The sequence below is a fragment of the Pseudophryne corroboree genome, chromosome 1 (genome assembly GCF_028390025.1).
Source record: "Pseudophryne corroboree isolate aPseCor3 chromosome 1, aPseCor3.hap2, whole genome shotgun sequence".
Classification (NCBI taxonomy): Eukaryota; Metazoa; Chordata; class Amphibia; order Anura; family Myobatrachidae; genus Pseudophryne; species Pseudophryne corroboree.
This window is the reverse complement of record NC_086444.1, coordinates 1,063,923,264-1,063,937,880: the sequence shown is the minus strand read 5'-3', so window position 1 is coordinate 1,063,937,880 and position 14,617 is coordinate 1,063,923,264. Positions and strand designations below refer to the sequence as shown.

Sequence of the window (14,617 nt, the reverse complement as noted above, 5' to 3'; positions counted from 1 at the left end):
GGTGTCGACCCCCTAGGGGGTGACATCACTGTTACAGACACTCTGCTCCGTCTCCACATCATTTTTCTCCTCATACATGTCGACACAAACGTACCGACACACACAGGGAATGCTCTGATAGAGGACAGGACCCCACTAGCCCTTTGGGGAGACAGAGGGAGAGTATGCCAGCACACACCAGAGCGCTATATATATACAGGGATAACCTTATATAAGTGTTTTTCCCCTTATAGCTGCTGTATGTTTTAATACTGCGCCTAATTAGTGCCCCCCTCTCTTTTTTTAACCCTTTCTGTCTGCAGGGAAGAGCCAGGGAGCTTCCCTCCAACTGAGCTGTGAGGGAAAATGGCGCCAGTGTGCTGAGGAGATAGGCTCCGCCCCCTTTTCGGCGGCCTTATCTCCCGGTTTTTTGTATATTCTGGCAGGGGTTAAATGCATCCATATAGCCCAGGAGCTATATGTGATGCATTTTTTGCCATGTAAGGTATTTCTGTAATGTTTTATTGCGTCTCAGGGCGCCCCCCCCCAGCGCCCTGCACCCTCAGTGACCGGATTATGAAGTGTGCTGAGAGAAATGGCGCACAGCTGCAGTGCTGTGCGCTACCTTATTGAAGACAGGAACGTCTTCTGCCGCCGATTTTCCCGGACCTCTTCGCTCTTCTGGCTCTGTAAGGGGGCCGGCGGCGCGGCTCCGGGACCCATCCAGGCTGGACCTGTGATCGTCCCTCTGGAGCTAATGTCCAGTAGCCAAGAAGCCCAATCCACTCTGCACGCAGGTGAGTTCGCTTCTTCTCCCCTTAGTCCCTCGATGCAGTGAGCCTGTTGCCAGCAGGTCTCACTGAAAATAACAAACCTAAACTAAAACTTTCACTAAGAAGCTCAGGAGAGCCCCTAGTGTGCACCCTTCTCGTCGGGCACAGAAATCTAACTGAGGCTTGGAGGAGGGTCATAGGGGGAGGAGCCAGTGCACACCAGTTAGTCCTAAAGCTTTCTTTAGATGTGCCCAGTCTCCTGCGGAGCCGCTATTCCCCATGGTCCTTACGGAGTCCCCAGCATCCACTTAGGACATTAGAGAAACATGTAATCACCCTTGTAAATATGTTGTCATTTCCTCATATTGTCTGTAAGGTCATAGGTTATTGGATATTGCCAATATAGAAAGATCCCTCAATGTCCATATAATGGGGAGATGTACTAAGCCTGAAAAGTGATAAATATCACTGTGACAAAGCACCAGCCAATCGGCTCCTAACTGCCATATTACAGGCTGTGTTTGAAAAATGACAGTTAGGAGCCGATTGGCTGGTGCTTTATCACTGTGATATTTATCACTTTTCAGGCTTAGTACATCTGGCCCAATGAGTAAACAGAAAGATGCTGCATTAGGTTTCTGTTACATATGCGCAGTGACACAGATTCTTTTGTTCATTAGCACGCCTTAATGACACCCCCACCCTCCCCAGCACACATTAATGACACCCCCAGCACACATTAATATGACCCCCCAGCACATATTAATATGACCCTCCCCCCTCACCAGCACATATTAATATGACCCTCCCCCCTCACCAGCACATATTAATGACACCCCCCAACACACATTAATGACACCCCCCCTTCCCAGCACACAATATGACACCCCCCCTCCCCAACACACGTTATTTTGACACCCCCCAGCACACATTAATATGACCCTCCCCCCTCACCAGCACATACTAATATGACACCCCCCCAACACACATTAATGACCCCCCCTTTTCAGCACACATTAATATGACACTCCCCTCCCCAACACACATTAATTTGACACCCCCCCAGCACACATTAATATGACAACCCCTCCCTCCCCAGCACACATTAATGACACCCCCCTCAGCACACACGAATATGACCCTCTCTCCCCAGCACACATTAATTGTGACCCTTCCCCTCTCCCCAACACAGATTAAAATGATAGTTTCTCTCCTCCCCCTCCGATCTGCAACAGAACTACCTTCTCTGTGTGGCACTGTGACTGTGGCTGGCTGTCAGTGCTGCTCCTCTTCCGTGGCTGCTGGCTCCTCCAGTCAGTGCAGAGTCAGGTGTACAGCTTGTGACTTCCTGTCTGTGCATTGATGCCCCGTGTCCATACTTGAATCCACCGCTGATAGGACGGGAGGGGTGAGTGATGCTGAAGACTGCTGTGTCTTCAGTCACAGAGGGAAGGAGAGGGAACTCAGGGAAGGGAGGATGGGCGACACTGCTGCCTCTCTTAACAAGGGCAGCGGAGAGGAGCAAGCAGGGGGTGGGATATTTCTGACACGAGAGTAAAGAGTTTCTGCTCATGCTGCCGGCGCTGCTGCCTGTCACTGTGACAGGCGCACACTGTGTGGCAGCCAGCACCAATATCAGCAAGGTCACAGAGCGCCTCTCTAGCCCAGCGCATCCATGCTTTGCAGACATTGCTGAGCGGGTAGCACCAGGCCTGTCGATTATATATATATATATATATATATATATATTGGTGTCCACGAAGGTGGCGGGCGCACTCTCACAAATACACAAATTCTTCAGTGAATGTCAACTGTTCTTTATTGTAGCCTCATATAATCGACGTTTCGATCCTTCCACAGGATCTTTTTCAAGAAAGGCAATACGATATCATTTATTTCGTTATGCACAATCATTAAACAATGCCTAAAACGAATACAAAAATAAGAAAAGACTCAGCCTCCCACTCACTTCCGGTTGGTGGAACGCAAGACGCGACGGAGAATGAGCTTACAAAAGGCTCTAGCGCCCTTTGATTGTAGCGTCTGCATTTCAAATTACGAATGAACGGTTAGCCTCCCTCTCTCCTTCCTCCCACACACCCCACAGTCTGTCTCTCCCTCTCTCCTTCCTCCCACACACCCCACAGTCTGTCTCTCCCTCTCTCCTTCCTCCCACACACCCCACAGTCTGTCTCTCCCAAATGATTCCATGGTGCATTCCAAGCTCCCCCACCCCATCCCAAAGCCCTGTATCCCCTCACCAATCCACTCTCACCCTGGGAAGAGACTCACTTGTGCTGCACTCCGCAGTGTCCAGAACCGAACACCACACAGCAGGTACCATGCAGCCCTCACACCCCACCAGAAGAGGTCAGCGCAGAGCACATGAATCCTGGCCAGGGGAGCTGCTGCCATGTCCCGTAACTACCTGCAACAGAGCTGGACCCGGAAGGGCAGGTACACACTTGTGCCGCACAGTTAGTATGTGTGAGAGGCTCCTGTCACTCTGAGGCTGCGCCCACACAGCCTACAGCTCGCTGCTCTATTTGGACAAGACGGCTCACATCCCTCCCGGGCAATAAGTGTTGCATCCTTGGGGCCTGGTACAGGTGTCCTCTTTGACCGCCCCTTGTCGCCGGCCCTGATAACTGGAGCAGGATCAAATAATCAGCCGTCTGCATCTCCCCATATACCCTTCTATCTCCTGTGGGCTACATAAAGGACAGAGGCCGCCTTTCAGTTATCTATTCTGTGTGTGACCATGAGTAGTGCTGTTCCATATTGTATAATTACTGATGCTTGGACATCTCGGAGGGCACCAGGGCAAGTTCAGTAATTGGAAGAGTGGAGTTCTGGACTTTTTCTCATTCTCCCCACAGAGGGCGAGTGGTTTGACCCTATGGGGTTACTCGAAGTCCGATGGTGCGACTGTTTGCACAGTGCAGTGGGTTACAGCCACAGCTGGTGGGCGTCTTAGTAGACAACCCATCGCCTACCTCTTTAGTGCCCCAGTCATAATCAGGCCTTATGTACTTATCCAAATTATTATTATTATTATTATCCTTTATTTATATGGCGCCACAAGATTTCCGCAGCGCTCAATACAGAGTACATAAACAAATAATCAAACAGGAAAACAGCAACTTACAGTTGATGACAGTATAGGACAAGTACAGGGTAAATAAACATAGCTACATCAGCAGATGACACTGGAATAAGTATCAGGTGGCAGAAGACTGCTGGATGTGGTGCAGTTGAAGATCATTAAAGTAAGAAAAAGGATAAGCACATGAGGGAAGAGGGCCCTGCTCGTGAGAGCTTACATTCTAAAGGGGAGGGGTAGACAGACAGGGGTGACACAGATGGGGTACATAGACAGCGTGGAACAGAGGGTTAGGATGAGATTTGGCTGGGTTTGGTGAAGAAGTGGGTTTTGAGAGCCCGTTTGAAGCTTTGTAGAGAGGTGGAGAGTCTGAGGGGGAGAGGTAGGGAATTCCAGAGAAGTGGTGCAGCACGTGAAAAATCTTGGAGGTAGGAGTGGGAGGAAGTAATCCATAGGCAGGAGAGTCGGCGTGCATTAGCCGAGCGAAGAGGACGGGTGGGAATGTAAAGGGATATAAGGTCAGAGATGTAGATGGGAGAGGAGTGGGTGAGGGCTTTGTAAGTGAGTGTGAGAAGCTTGAAATGGAGGTGGACATAGTGTGTTTGGTGAGGAAAATGAGCCGGGCAGCAGCATTGAGGATAGATTGGAGTGGAGAGGTATTTGTCAGGAATGCCAGTCAGGAGGAGATTACAGTAGTCCAGTCTACTCTTGAGATGACCAGTGGGTAGATAAAAGTCTTAGTAGCATCCTGTGTCAGAAAGGGTCTGAACCTGGAAATATTTTTTAGATGAAAACGGCAGGTTTGTGAGAGGTGCTGAATGTGTGGTTTGAAGGAGAGGGAGGAGTCAAGGATTACTCCAAGAAAGAGCACTTGGGGGCTAAAGGAGATAGTAGTGCCATCAATAGATAATGAGATTGTAGGAGGTGAGGTTATACGGGATGGGAGGGAAGATGATCAGCTCGGTCTTAGACATGTTAGGTTTAAGAAAGCGCTGGGACATCCAAACAGAGATAGCAGAGAGACAGTTGGAGATACGAGTGAGGAGAGCAGGCGAGAGGTCTGGAGAGGAAAGATAGATTTGAGTGTCATCAGCATAGAGATGACACTGGAAACCAAAAGAACTAATGAGCTTACCTAGTGAGGATGTATAGAGAGAGAAAAGAAGAGGACCAAGGACAGAACATTGGGGTACACCTACAGTTAGTGGAAGTGAGGGGGAGGTGGAGTCATGAGAGGAGACAGAGAATGAACGGTCAGAGAGGTAGGAAGAAAGCCAAGAGAGGGCAGTGTCACGCAGACCAATGGAGTGAAGGATTTGCAGTAGGAGAGGATGGTCCACAGTGTCAAAAGCAGCAGAGAGATCAAGAAGAATAAGTAGAGAGTAGTGGCCATTAGATTTGGCAGCATGGAGGTCATTGCATACTTTTGTAAGGGCAGTTTCAGTGGAGTGGAGAGGATGGTAGCCAGACTGGAATGGGTAAAGAAGTGAGTGAATTAGGACAATATAATAATTATATCATAATGTATGATTGCTACAATACAAATAATACTCTGCCTCCCTTTAAAACTCATAAAGGACTTTGGACAGGATGTACTAAAGTGATTCCCATATGTACCAAGTTCTGGGAAGAGATACTTTCCAGAGCTTGGACCCAGTAGGCAATGCTATCTGTAGGTAGTCTTGCCTAATAGAAGCCTATGGGCTTCTTATTGATTCCTGAGAGGGATCTAAATGGATCCCTCCCAGTGTTCCCTGCAGTGCGAGCATCATTCTGTGCGTGAGCAGAAGACTCCTGGATCCTAAACTTGGAATACCAATCATTGCACTTACTGAATGTACAGAATGATCTTGTGCAGAATCACCCTATTTCTATACTGGATCCATTATATTTGCAGGTACCCCCAAAAAACACATTAATAAATATACCACTTATAACCCTCTTACTCAGGCTGCAGGATGGTTTCACCTCCCCCCCCCCCCCCTCTGTGAGAATAGATGAAGGAGCATTGTACAAAACCCCTTTAGTCCCATTTATAGCTGTAGCCTTTGCTGATAATACCAATTATAAACTATATGTGCCCGCATATCTGGGATGATTTATGAAACAGCAGTGCTCAAGGCGATTTCTTATTTTGAACGCCTTCTTTTAATATTTATGTCTTTTGTCAACGCAGTTCACCCTAAAAGAGATTTAAGGATTAATTTACTGCTTTGCCCAAAAGTAACCCCGGTGTGTACATACATCTCTGATGTTTTTAGATATACACATGTGCAGATCAGGGAGTGCGATGCCGCAGCGACAGGCAGCGTTGCAGAAAATGGGGCATGCGCACAGCGTGTAATCATAGGAGCCTCACAATTGGCACCCTCCCCCACTGCGGGCTGCGGGTGAGACAGCGGGACAGTCGCAAAAAAAACGGGGCTGCCCCGCAAAAAGCGGGACAGTTGGGCAGTATGTATGTGTGTGTACATGAGTAATGTGTATATAATATATATAATAAGAATTTACTCACCGGTAAATCTATTTCTCGTAGTCTGTAGTGGATGCTGGGAACTCCGTAAGGACCATGGGGAATAGACGGGCTCCGCAGGAGACTGGGCACTCTTTAAAGAAAGATTAGGTACTATATCTGGTGTGCACTGGCTCCTCCCTCTATGCCCCTCCTCCAGACCTCAGTTAGGGAAACTGTGCCCGGAAGAGCTGACATTACTAGGAAAGGATTTGGAATCCAGGGTAAGACTCATACCAGCCATACCAATCACACCGTACAACTCGTGATAACTATACCCAGTTAACAGTATGAATAACAACTGAGCCTCACCGAACAGATGGCTCAGAACAATATCCCTTTAGTTAGGCAATAACTATATACAAGTATTGCAGACAATCCGCACTTGGGATGGGCGCCCAGCATCCACTACGGACTACGAGAAATAGAATTACCGGTGAGTAAATTCTTATTTTCTCTGACGTCCTAGTGGATGCTGGGAACTCCGTAAGGACCATGGGGATTATACCAAAGCTCCCAAACGGGCGGGAGAGTGCGGATGACTCTGCAGCACCGAATGAGCAAACTCAAGGTCCTCCTCAGCCAGGGTATCAAACTTGTAGAATTTTGCAAACGTGTTTGATCCCGACCAGGTAGCAGCTCGGCAAAGCTGTAAAGCCGAGACCCCTCGGGCAGCCGCCCAAGAAGAGCCCACCTTCCTCGTGGAATGGGCCTTTACTGATTTAGGATGCGGCAGTCCAGCCGCAGAATGTGCAAGTTGAATCGTGGAGCAGATCCAGCGAGCAATAGTCTGCTTAGAAGCAGGAGCACCCAGCTTGTTGGGTGCATGCAGGATAAACAGCGAGTCAGTCTTTCTGACTCTAGCCGTCCTGGAAACATAGATTTTCAGGGCCCGGACTACGTCCAGCAACTTGGAGGCCTCCAAGTCCCGAGTAGCCGCAGGCACCACAATAGGTTGGTTCAAATGAAACGCTGATACCACCTTAGGGAGGAATTGGGGACGCGTCCTCAATTCTGCTCTGTCCATATGGAAGATCAGATAGGGGCTTTTACAGGACAAAGCCGCCAATTCTGACACCCGCCTAGCCGAAGCCAAGGCCAAAAGCATGACCACTTTCCACGTGAGATATTTTAATTCCACGGTCTGAAGTGGCTCAAACCAATGTGATTTTAGGAAATCCAACACAACGTTGAGAGCCCAAGGTGCCACCGGGGGCACAAAAGGGGGCTGAATGTGCAGCACTCCCTTAACAAACGTCTGAACTTCAGGCAGTGAAGCCAGTTATTTTTGAAAGAAAATAGACAGGGCCGAAATCTGGACTTTAATGGAACCCAATTTTAGGCCCATAGTCACTCCTGACTGTAGGAAGTGCAGAAAACGACCCAGCTGAAATTCTTCTGTGGGGGCCTTCATAGCCTCACACCAAGCAACATATTTTCGCCATATGCGGTGATAATGCTTTGCTGTCACATCTTTCCTAGCTTTTATTAGCGTAGGAATGACTTCAACCGGAATGCCCTTTTCCATCAGGATCTGGCGTTCAACCGCCATGCCGTCAAACGCAGCCGCGGTAAGTCTTGGAACAGACAGGGCCCCTGCTGTAGCAGGTCCTGTCTGAGAGGTAGAGGCCAAGGGTCCTCTGAGATCATTTCTTGCAGTTCCGGGTACCAAGTCCTTCTTGGCCAGTCCGGAACGATGAGTATAGTTCTTACTCCTCTCTTTCTTATTATCCTCAGCACCTTTGGTATGAGAGGAAGAGGAGGGAACACATAAACCGTCTGGTACACCCACGGTGTCACTAGAGCGTCCACAGCTATCGCCTGAGGGTCACTTGACCTGGCGCAATATCTTTTTAGCTTTTTGTTTAGGCGGGACGCCATCATGTCCACCTGTGGCCTTTCCCAACGGTTTACAATCAGTTCTGGATGAAAGTCCCCACTCTCCCGGGTGGAGGTCGTGTCTGCTGAGGAAGTCTGCTTCCCAGTTGTCCACTCCCGGAATGAACACTGCTGACAGTGCTATCACGTGATTTTCCGCCCATCGGAGAATCCTTGTGGCTTCTGCCATCGCCATCCTGCTTCTTGTGCCGCCCTGTCGGTTTACACGGGCGACCGCCGTGATGTTGTCTGACTAAATCAGCACCGGCTGGTTTTGAAGCAGGGGTCTTGCCTGACTTAGGGCATTGTAAATGGCCCTTAGTTCCAGAATATTTGTGTGTAGGGAAGCCTCCTGACTCGACCATTGTCCTTGGAAGTTTCTTCCCTGAGTGACTGCCCCCCAACCTCGGAGGCTTGCATCCGTGGTCACCAGGACCCAGTCCTGTATGCCGAATCTGCGGCCTTCTAGAAGATGAGCACTCTGCAGCCACCACAGCAGAGACACCCTGGCCCTCGGGGACAGGGTGATCAGCCGATGCATCTGAAGATGCGATCCGGACCACTTGTCTAACAGATCCCACTGAAAGATCCTTGCATGGAACCTGCCGAATGGAATTGCCTCGTAAGAAGCTACCATCTTTCCCAGGACTCGCGTGCAGTGATGCACCGACACCTGTTTTGGTTTCAGGAGGTCTCTGACCAGAGATGACAACTCCTTGGCCTTCTCCTCCGGGAAAAACACCTTCTTCTGTTCTGTGTCCAGAATCATACCCAGGAACAGCAGACGCGTCGTAGGAACCAGCTGCGACTTTGGGATATTCAGAATCCAGCCGTGCTGTTGTAGCACTTCCTGAGATAGTGCTACTCTGACCAACAACTGCTCCCTGGACCTCGCCTTTATAAGGAGATCGTCCAAGTATGGGATAATTATAACTCCCTTCTTTCGAAGGAGTATCATCATTTCGGCCATTACTTTGGTAAATACCCTCGGTGCCGTGGACAGACCAAACGGCAACGTCTGGAATTGGTAATGGCAGTCTTGTACCACAAAACGGAGGTACACCTGGTGAGCTGTTGCTGTGGAAACGAGGTCCGAGAGACCATCCCCAAACAATTCCTCACCTTTGTAAGGCAAAACCTCCATGTGCCTTTTAGAATCCGCATCACCTGTCCACTGCCGAGTCCATAATACTCTCCTGGCAGAGATGGACATTGCATTTATTCTAGATGCCAGCCGGCAAATATCCCTCTGTGCATCTCTCATAGATAAGACTACGTCTTTAATATGCTCTATGGTTAGCAATATAGTGTCCCTGTCAAGGGAATCAATGTTATCAGACAGGGAATCAGACCACGCTGCTGCAGCACTGCACATCCATGCTGAAGCAATAGCAGGTCTCAGTATAGTACCTGAGTGTGTATATACAGACTTCAGGATAGCCTCCTGCTTTCTATCCGCAGGCTCCTTTAAGGCGGCCGTATCCTGAGACGGCAGCGCCACCTTTTTTGACAAGCGTGTGAGCGCTTTATCCACCCTCGGGGATGTCTCCCAGCGTAACCTGTCCTCTGGCGGGAAAGGGTACGACATCAGTAATTTTTTAGAAATCACTAGTTTTTTATCGGGGGAAGCCCACGCTTCTTCACACACTTCATTCAACTCATCTGATGGGGGAAAAACCACTGGTTGCTTTTTCTCCCCAAACATAATACCCTTTTTAGTGGTACCTGGGTTAATGTCAGAAATGTGCAACACATTTTTTATTGCCGTAATCATGCAACGGATGCCCCTTGTGGATTGTGTATATGTCTCATCCTCGTCGACACTGGATTCAGACTCCGTGTCGACATCTGTGTCTGCCATCTGAGGTAGCGGGCGTTTTTGAGCCCCTGATGGCCTTTGAGACGCCTGGGCAGGCACTGGCTGAGAACGTTACGTCATCCAGCCTTTTATGTAAGGAGTTGACACTGTCGGTTAATACCTTCCACATATCCATCCACACTGGTGTCGACCCCGCAGGGGGTGACATCACATTTATCGGCACCTGCTCCGCCTCCACATAAGCCTCATCAAACATGTCGACACAGCCGTACCGACACACCGCACACACACAGGGAATGCTCTGACTGAGGACAGGACCCCACAAAGTCCTTTGGGGAGACAGAGAGAGTATGCCAGCACACACCACAGCGCTATATAAACAGGGATTTACACTATTACAGAAAGTGATTTTCCCTATAGCAGCTATACAATACAGTTTTGCGCCTAAATTTAGTGCCCCCCCCCCTCTCTTTTTTACCCTTTGAGCCTGGAAACTGCAGGGGAGAGCCTGGGGAGCTGTCTTCCAGCAGAGCTGTGAAGAGGAAATGGCGCCAGTGTGCTGAGGGAGATAGCCCTGCCCCTTTTTCGGCGGGCTTCTCCCGCTCTTTTATTAATATTATGGCAGGGGATTTTTACACATATATAGTTTATTAGACTATATTATGTGTTGTTTTGTTAATTGCAGCCCAGGGCGCCCCCCCCCCCCCCAGCGCCCTGCGCCCATCAGTGACCGGAGTATGTGGTGTGCATAGGGAGCAATGGCGCACAGCTGCAGTGCTGTGCGCTACCTTAATGAAGACCGGAGTCTTCAGCCGCCGATTTTCAGGATGTTCTTCTTGCTTCTGGCTCTGCAAGGGGGACGGCGGCGCGGCTCCGGGACCAGACGACCGAGGCTGGGCCTGTGTTCGATCCCTCTGGAGCTAATGGTGTCCAGTAGCCTAAGAAGCCCAAGCTAGCTGCAAGCAGGTAGGTTCGCTTCTCTCCCCTTAGTCCCTCGTAGCAGTGAGTCTGTAGCCAGCAGATCTCACTGAAAATAAAAAACCTAACAAATACTTTCTTAACTAGAAGCTCAGGAGAGCCCCTAGTGTGCAACCAGCTCGAGCCGGGTACATATTCTAACTGAGGTCTGGAGGAGGGGCATAGAGGGAGGAGCCAGTGCACACCAGATATAGTACCTAATCTTTCTTTAAAGAGTGCCCAGTCTCCTGCGGAGCCCGTCTATTCCCCATGGTCCTTACGGAGTTCCCAGCATCCTCTAGGACGTCAGAGAAATATATATATATATATATATATAATATGTGTATATATATATATATCTATATATATATAATGTGTATAGATAGATAGATAGATAGATAGATAGATAGATAGATAGATAGATAGATAGATAGATTTATACTCAAATAATGAAAAATTAGTAATTCAGGCTGCTAGATAAAGAGCTTTATTTCCTTATAAAATATTAGTAGTGATTTAATCTAGAAATTCCTGTCACTTCTGTTTTCCCTTTACCTATATATTGAGGCACTCTGTACAACACTGCCGTACAGTTCATTTTCTACACTAGTTTCATTTTTTTAAACTAGAAATTCATGTAAATCCAGTTATAATTGATGTATAAAATGGATATGTAAGAAAGGTGTAACTTAGTAGCTTTGGTGCTGGTTACTGTGACATCACAACTACCCTGTGACATCACTAGCCGGTGACATCACAATGCTTCATCCTGTAACATTCTATCCCCCCCACGCGGTCAATCTAAACCCCAGGATCCCGGCGTCGGTATTTCTGATGGCAGTCCTGGGGGCAGGTTAGAGTTTGTGTGCAGGGGGTTACGTTTAGGCATAAAAAGTAGAGTTAGGAATTACCGTTAGGGGAAAAATACTCCAGAGGATTACAGCTCTGACCTAGAAGTCACATGCACATGACCGCCGACACCAAGAAGCATTGCTGAAGCCACTGCATTCGTCAGGAGCAGGTAAGTTACGCTGGATCATCAGAGACAATATGTCAACATTCTAACATGTTGACATTCTACATGATGAATAACGACATTATGACCATGTTAACATGATGACTGACGACATATCACACCGCACACACTTGGCGACACCTTCGATTGAAGGGGAGTATCTTCTTTCAAATGATATGCCCCTTAGTAGTTATTATCTATTAATTACATGTGATCACTAGGCAATTACATCTAACACTACACAATAGCTAACAGTTTCCACAGATGTGGGGATGTCCTGCTTCTTGTGATGATGCGGTAGATTTCTCATTTTCCAAATGGCACGTCTTGGATTACCTTATTATTCCTATACATTGCATTTGGTCACTGCTTCCCATGCTCGAGTTCAAGACTATGCCCGTGCTGCACCCCTTCAGTGGAACGCACTCCCCCGCTCCATTAGACTCTCCCTGACCTTGCAAAGCTTCAAACGGGCAATAAAAACCCACCTATTCATCAAAGCATACCCTCCTGATGCATAATCTAGTACTCTATTTTTGTTATTTATTTACTGTAATGCTAAGTAGGGCAAGATGAAGAGTGGCGCCCCCCCCCCCAAAAAAAAAAAACACACCAAAAGAAGTATGTGCGTGCGCCAAAAAAGAATAGGCGTGGCCACGCACCAGAAGGGATGTGGCCACTGAAAATGGGGCGTGCCAACATAACTATCACCTACCCCCTGTGTCGCCTCTCAGCGCACTATCACCTACCCCTTGTTTCGTCTCTCAGCACACCTTCATTCAATTTTTGCACAGTACGCATGCAGTCACCTTTTTACACAGTGCCAGATACACAATTGCCCCACAGTGCCAAATACACAATTGCCCCACAGTGCCCCACAGTGTCAGATCCACAGTGACAGATACAGCGCCCCACAGTGCCAGATACAATGCCCCACAGTGCCAGATACAATGCCCCGCAGTGCCAGTTACATGCCCCACAGTGCCAGATACATGCCCCACAGTGCCAGTTACAGCGCCCCACAGTGCCAGATGCAATGCCCCACAGTGCCAGATACAATGCCCCACAGTGCCAGATACAATGCCCCACAGTTCCAGATACAATGCCCACAGTGCCAGATACATTGCCCCACAGTGCCAGATACATTGCCCCACAGTGCCAGATACATTGCCCCACAGTGCCAGATACATGTCCCACGGAGCCAGTTACATGCCCCATAGTGCCAGTTACATGGCCCACAGTGCCAGATACAATGCCCCACAGTGCCAGATACATGCCCCAGGTTGCCAGTTACATGCCCCACAGTGCCAGATACATGTCCCATAGTGCCAGTTACATGCCCCACAGTGCCTAATACACCATCTTTACTTAGTGACAGATATAGGGAGATAGTCCTTATATCTGTATACATTCAACTCATGATTAAATGTGATTATTATTATGCAGGAGGAAAAAAATCTAGTAAAACGAGTAAAAAATGGCCCTACTATTAATATTAGATTTACCTTTGAAAATCATACAGGTTAAAATTAGATATTTGTCTCACCTCAAAATATCATTAATTGAGATCTAATTTAGAAAAAGTGGTTTTAAATTTATTTAAAGTTGAAAAGGTACATGCTTCAAAAATGCCTGAAAGGTCAGTTCCATCCTCTCCATTTGGGATTCATTTTAATACAGGAAATAGAAATGAACTCATACAAATGAGCATGCATTTTGGAGTACCAGTATAGTAGAGATAAAAGCTAATAGCACAATTATTTTAATGGAATCCATTTGAGGCAATTTTTAAAGAGTTTTGCCATATTTATTATATTATTACAGAATATCACTTGAAGTGTGAGCAAGCAAACAGAAGCATTTAATGGAGCTTGGGCCTAATTCAGACCTGATCGTAGAAGCACATGTATGTTCAGTCACACAGACATGCAGGAAAACCCTCAGCACAGGGCTAGTCCGCCCCGCATGTCAGGCTCGACCCCCCCGCACAAGTACAAAAGCATCGCACAGCAGCGATGCTTTTGTACTGTAGGCGGCACCGATGCATCCGCAGTTCAGACCTGATCGGCTGCTGTGCGAAAACACACAGCAGCCATCAGGTCTGAATTAGGCCCCCTGAGCAATAAATAACATCAGGTGTCTGGTAGACAAGAAAAAGAAAAAAAAATTTTTTTGGGGTGAAGAGTCCGTTTGGGGGCGGGAAGGGGGGGGGGGCCACGGGTTTTAGGGTTTGTGATGACATTTTTTTTCCCCGATTACCTGATTTGAATCCATCAATTCCTTTCAAAGGTTCATAATTAATCACCTATGGCAGTGGTTCCAAAACTCGGTCCTAATGGCTCCCTAATATTTCAGGTTTTAAGGATATCCATGTTTTAAGCCACCTGTGCTCAACCATGGATGTCTTTACAACCTGGACTGTTAGGGTGCCTTGAGGACCACCGACCTATGGTCTACTGGATCTACAGAACTTAGGGGGCCATTCCGAGTTGTTTGCTCGTTGCCGATTTTCGCTATACTGCGATTAGTCGCTTACTGCGCATGCGCAACGTTTGCAGAGCGCATGCGCTTAGTTATTTTA

At 48.0% G+C, this 14,617-nt stretch overlaps 1 protein-coding gene and 1 long non-coding RNA gene across 3 annotated transcripts in view; one reads left to right on the top strand and one right to left on the bottom strand.

The window, feature by feature from the left end:
- The window catches only part of SCFD2 (sec1 family domain containing 2), a 1,002,395-nt gene that overhangs the window by 376,840 nt on the left and 610,938 nt on the right, over positions 1–14,617 (bottom strand). The gene's annotated exons all lie outside the window — the stretch shown is intronic.
- LOC134925715 (uncharacterized) overlaps positions 11,822–14,617 on the top strand; it is a 99,575-nt gene continuing 96,779 nt past the window's right edge. Inside the window, exon 1 of the long non-coding RNA XR_010177530.1 lies at positions 11,822–12,042. This is a non-coding gene — a long non-coding RNA (uncharacterized LOC134925715). The remainder of the gene's footprint in view (positions 12,043–14,617) is intronic.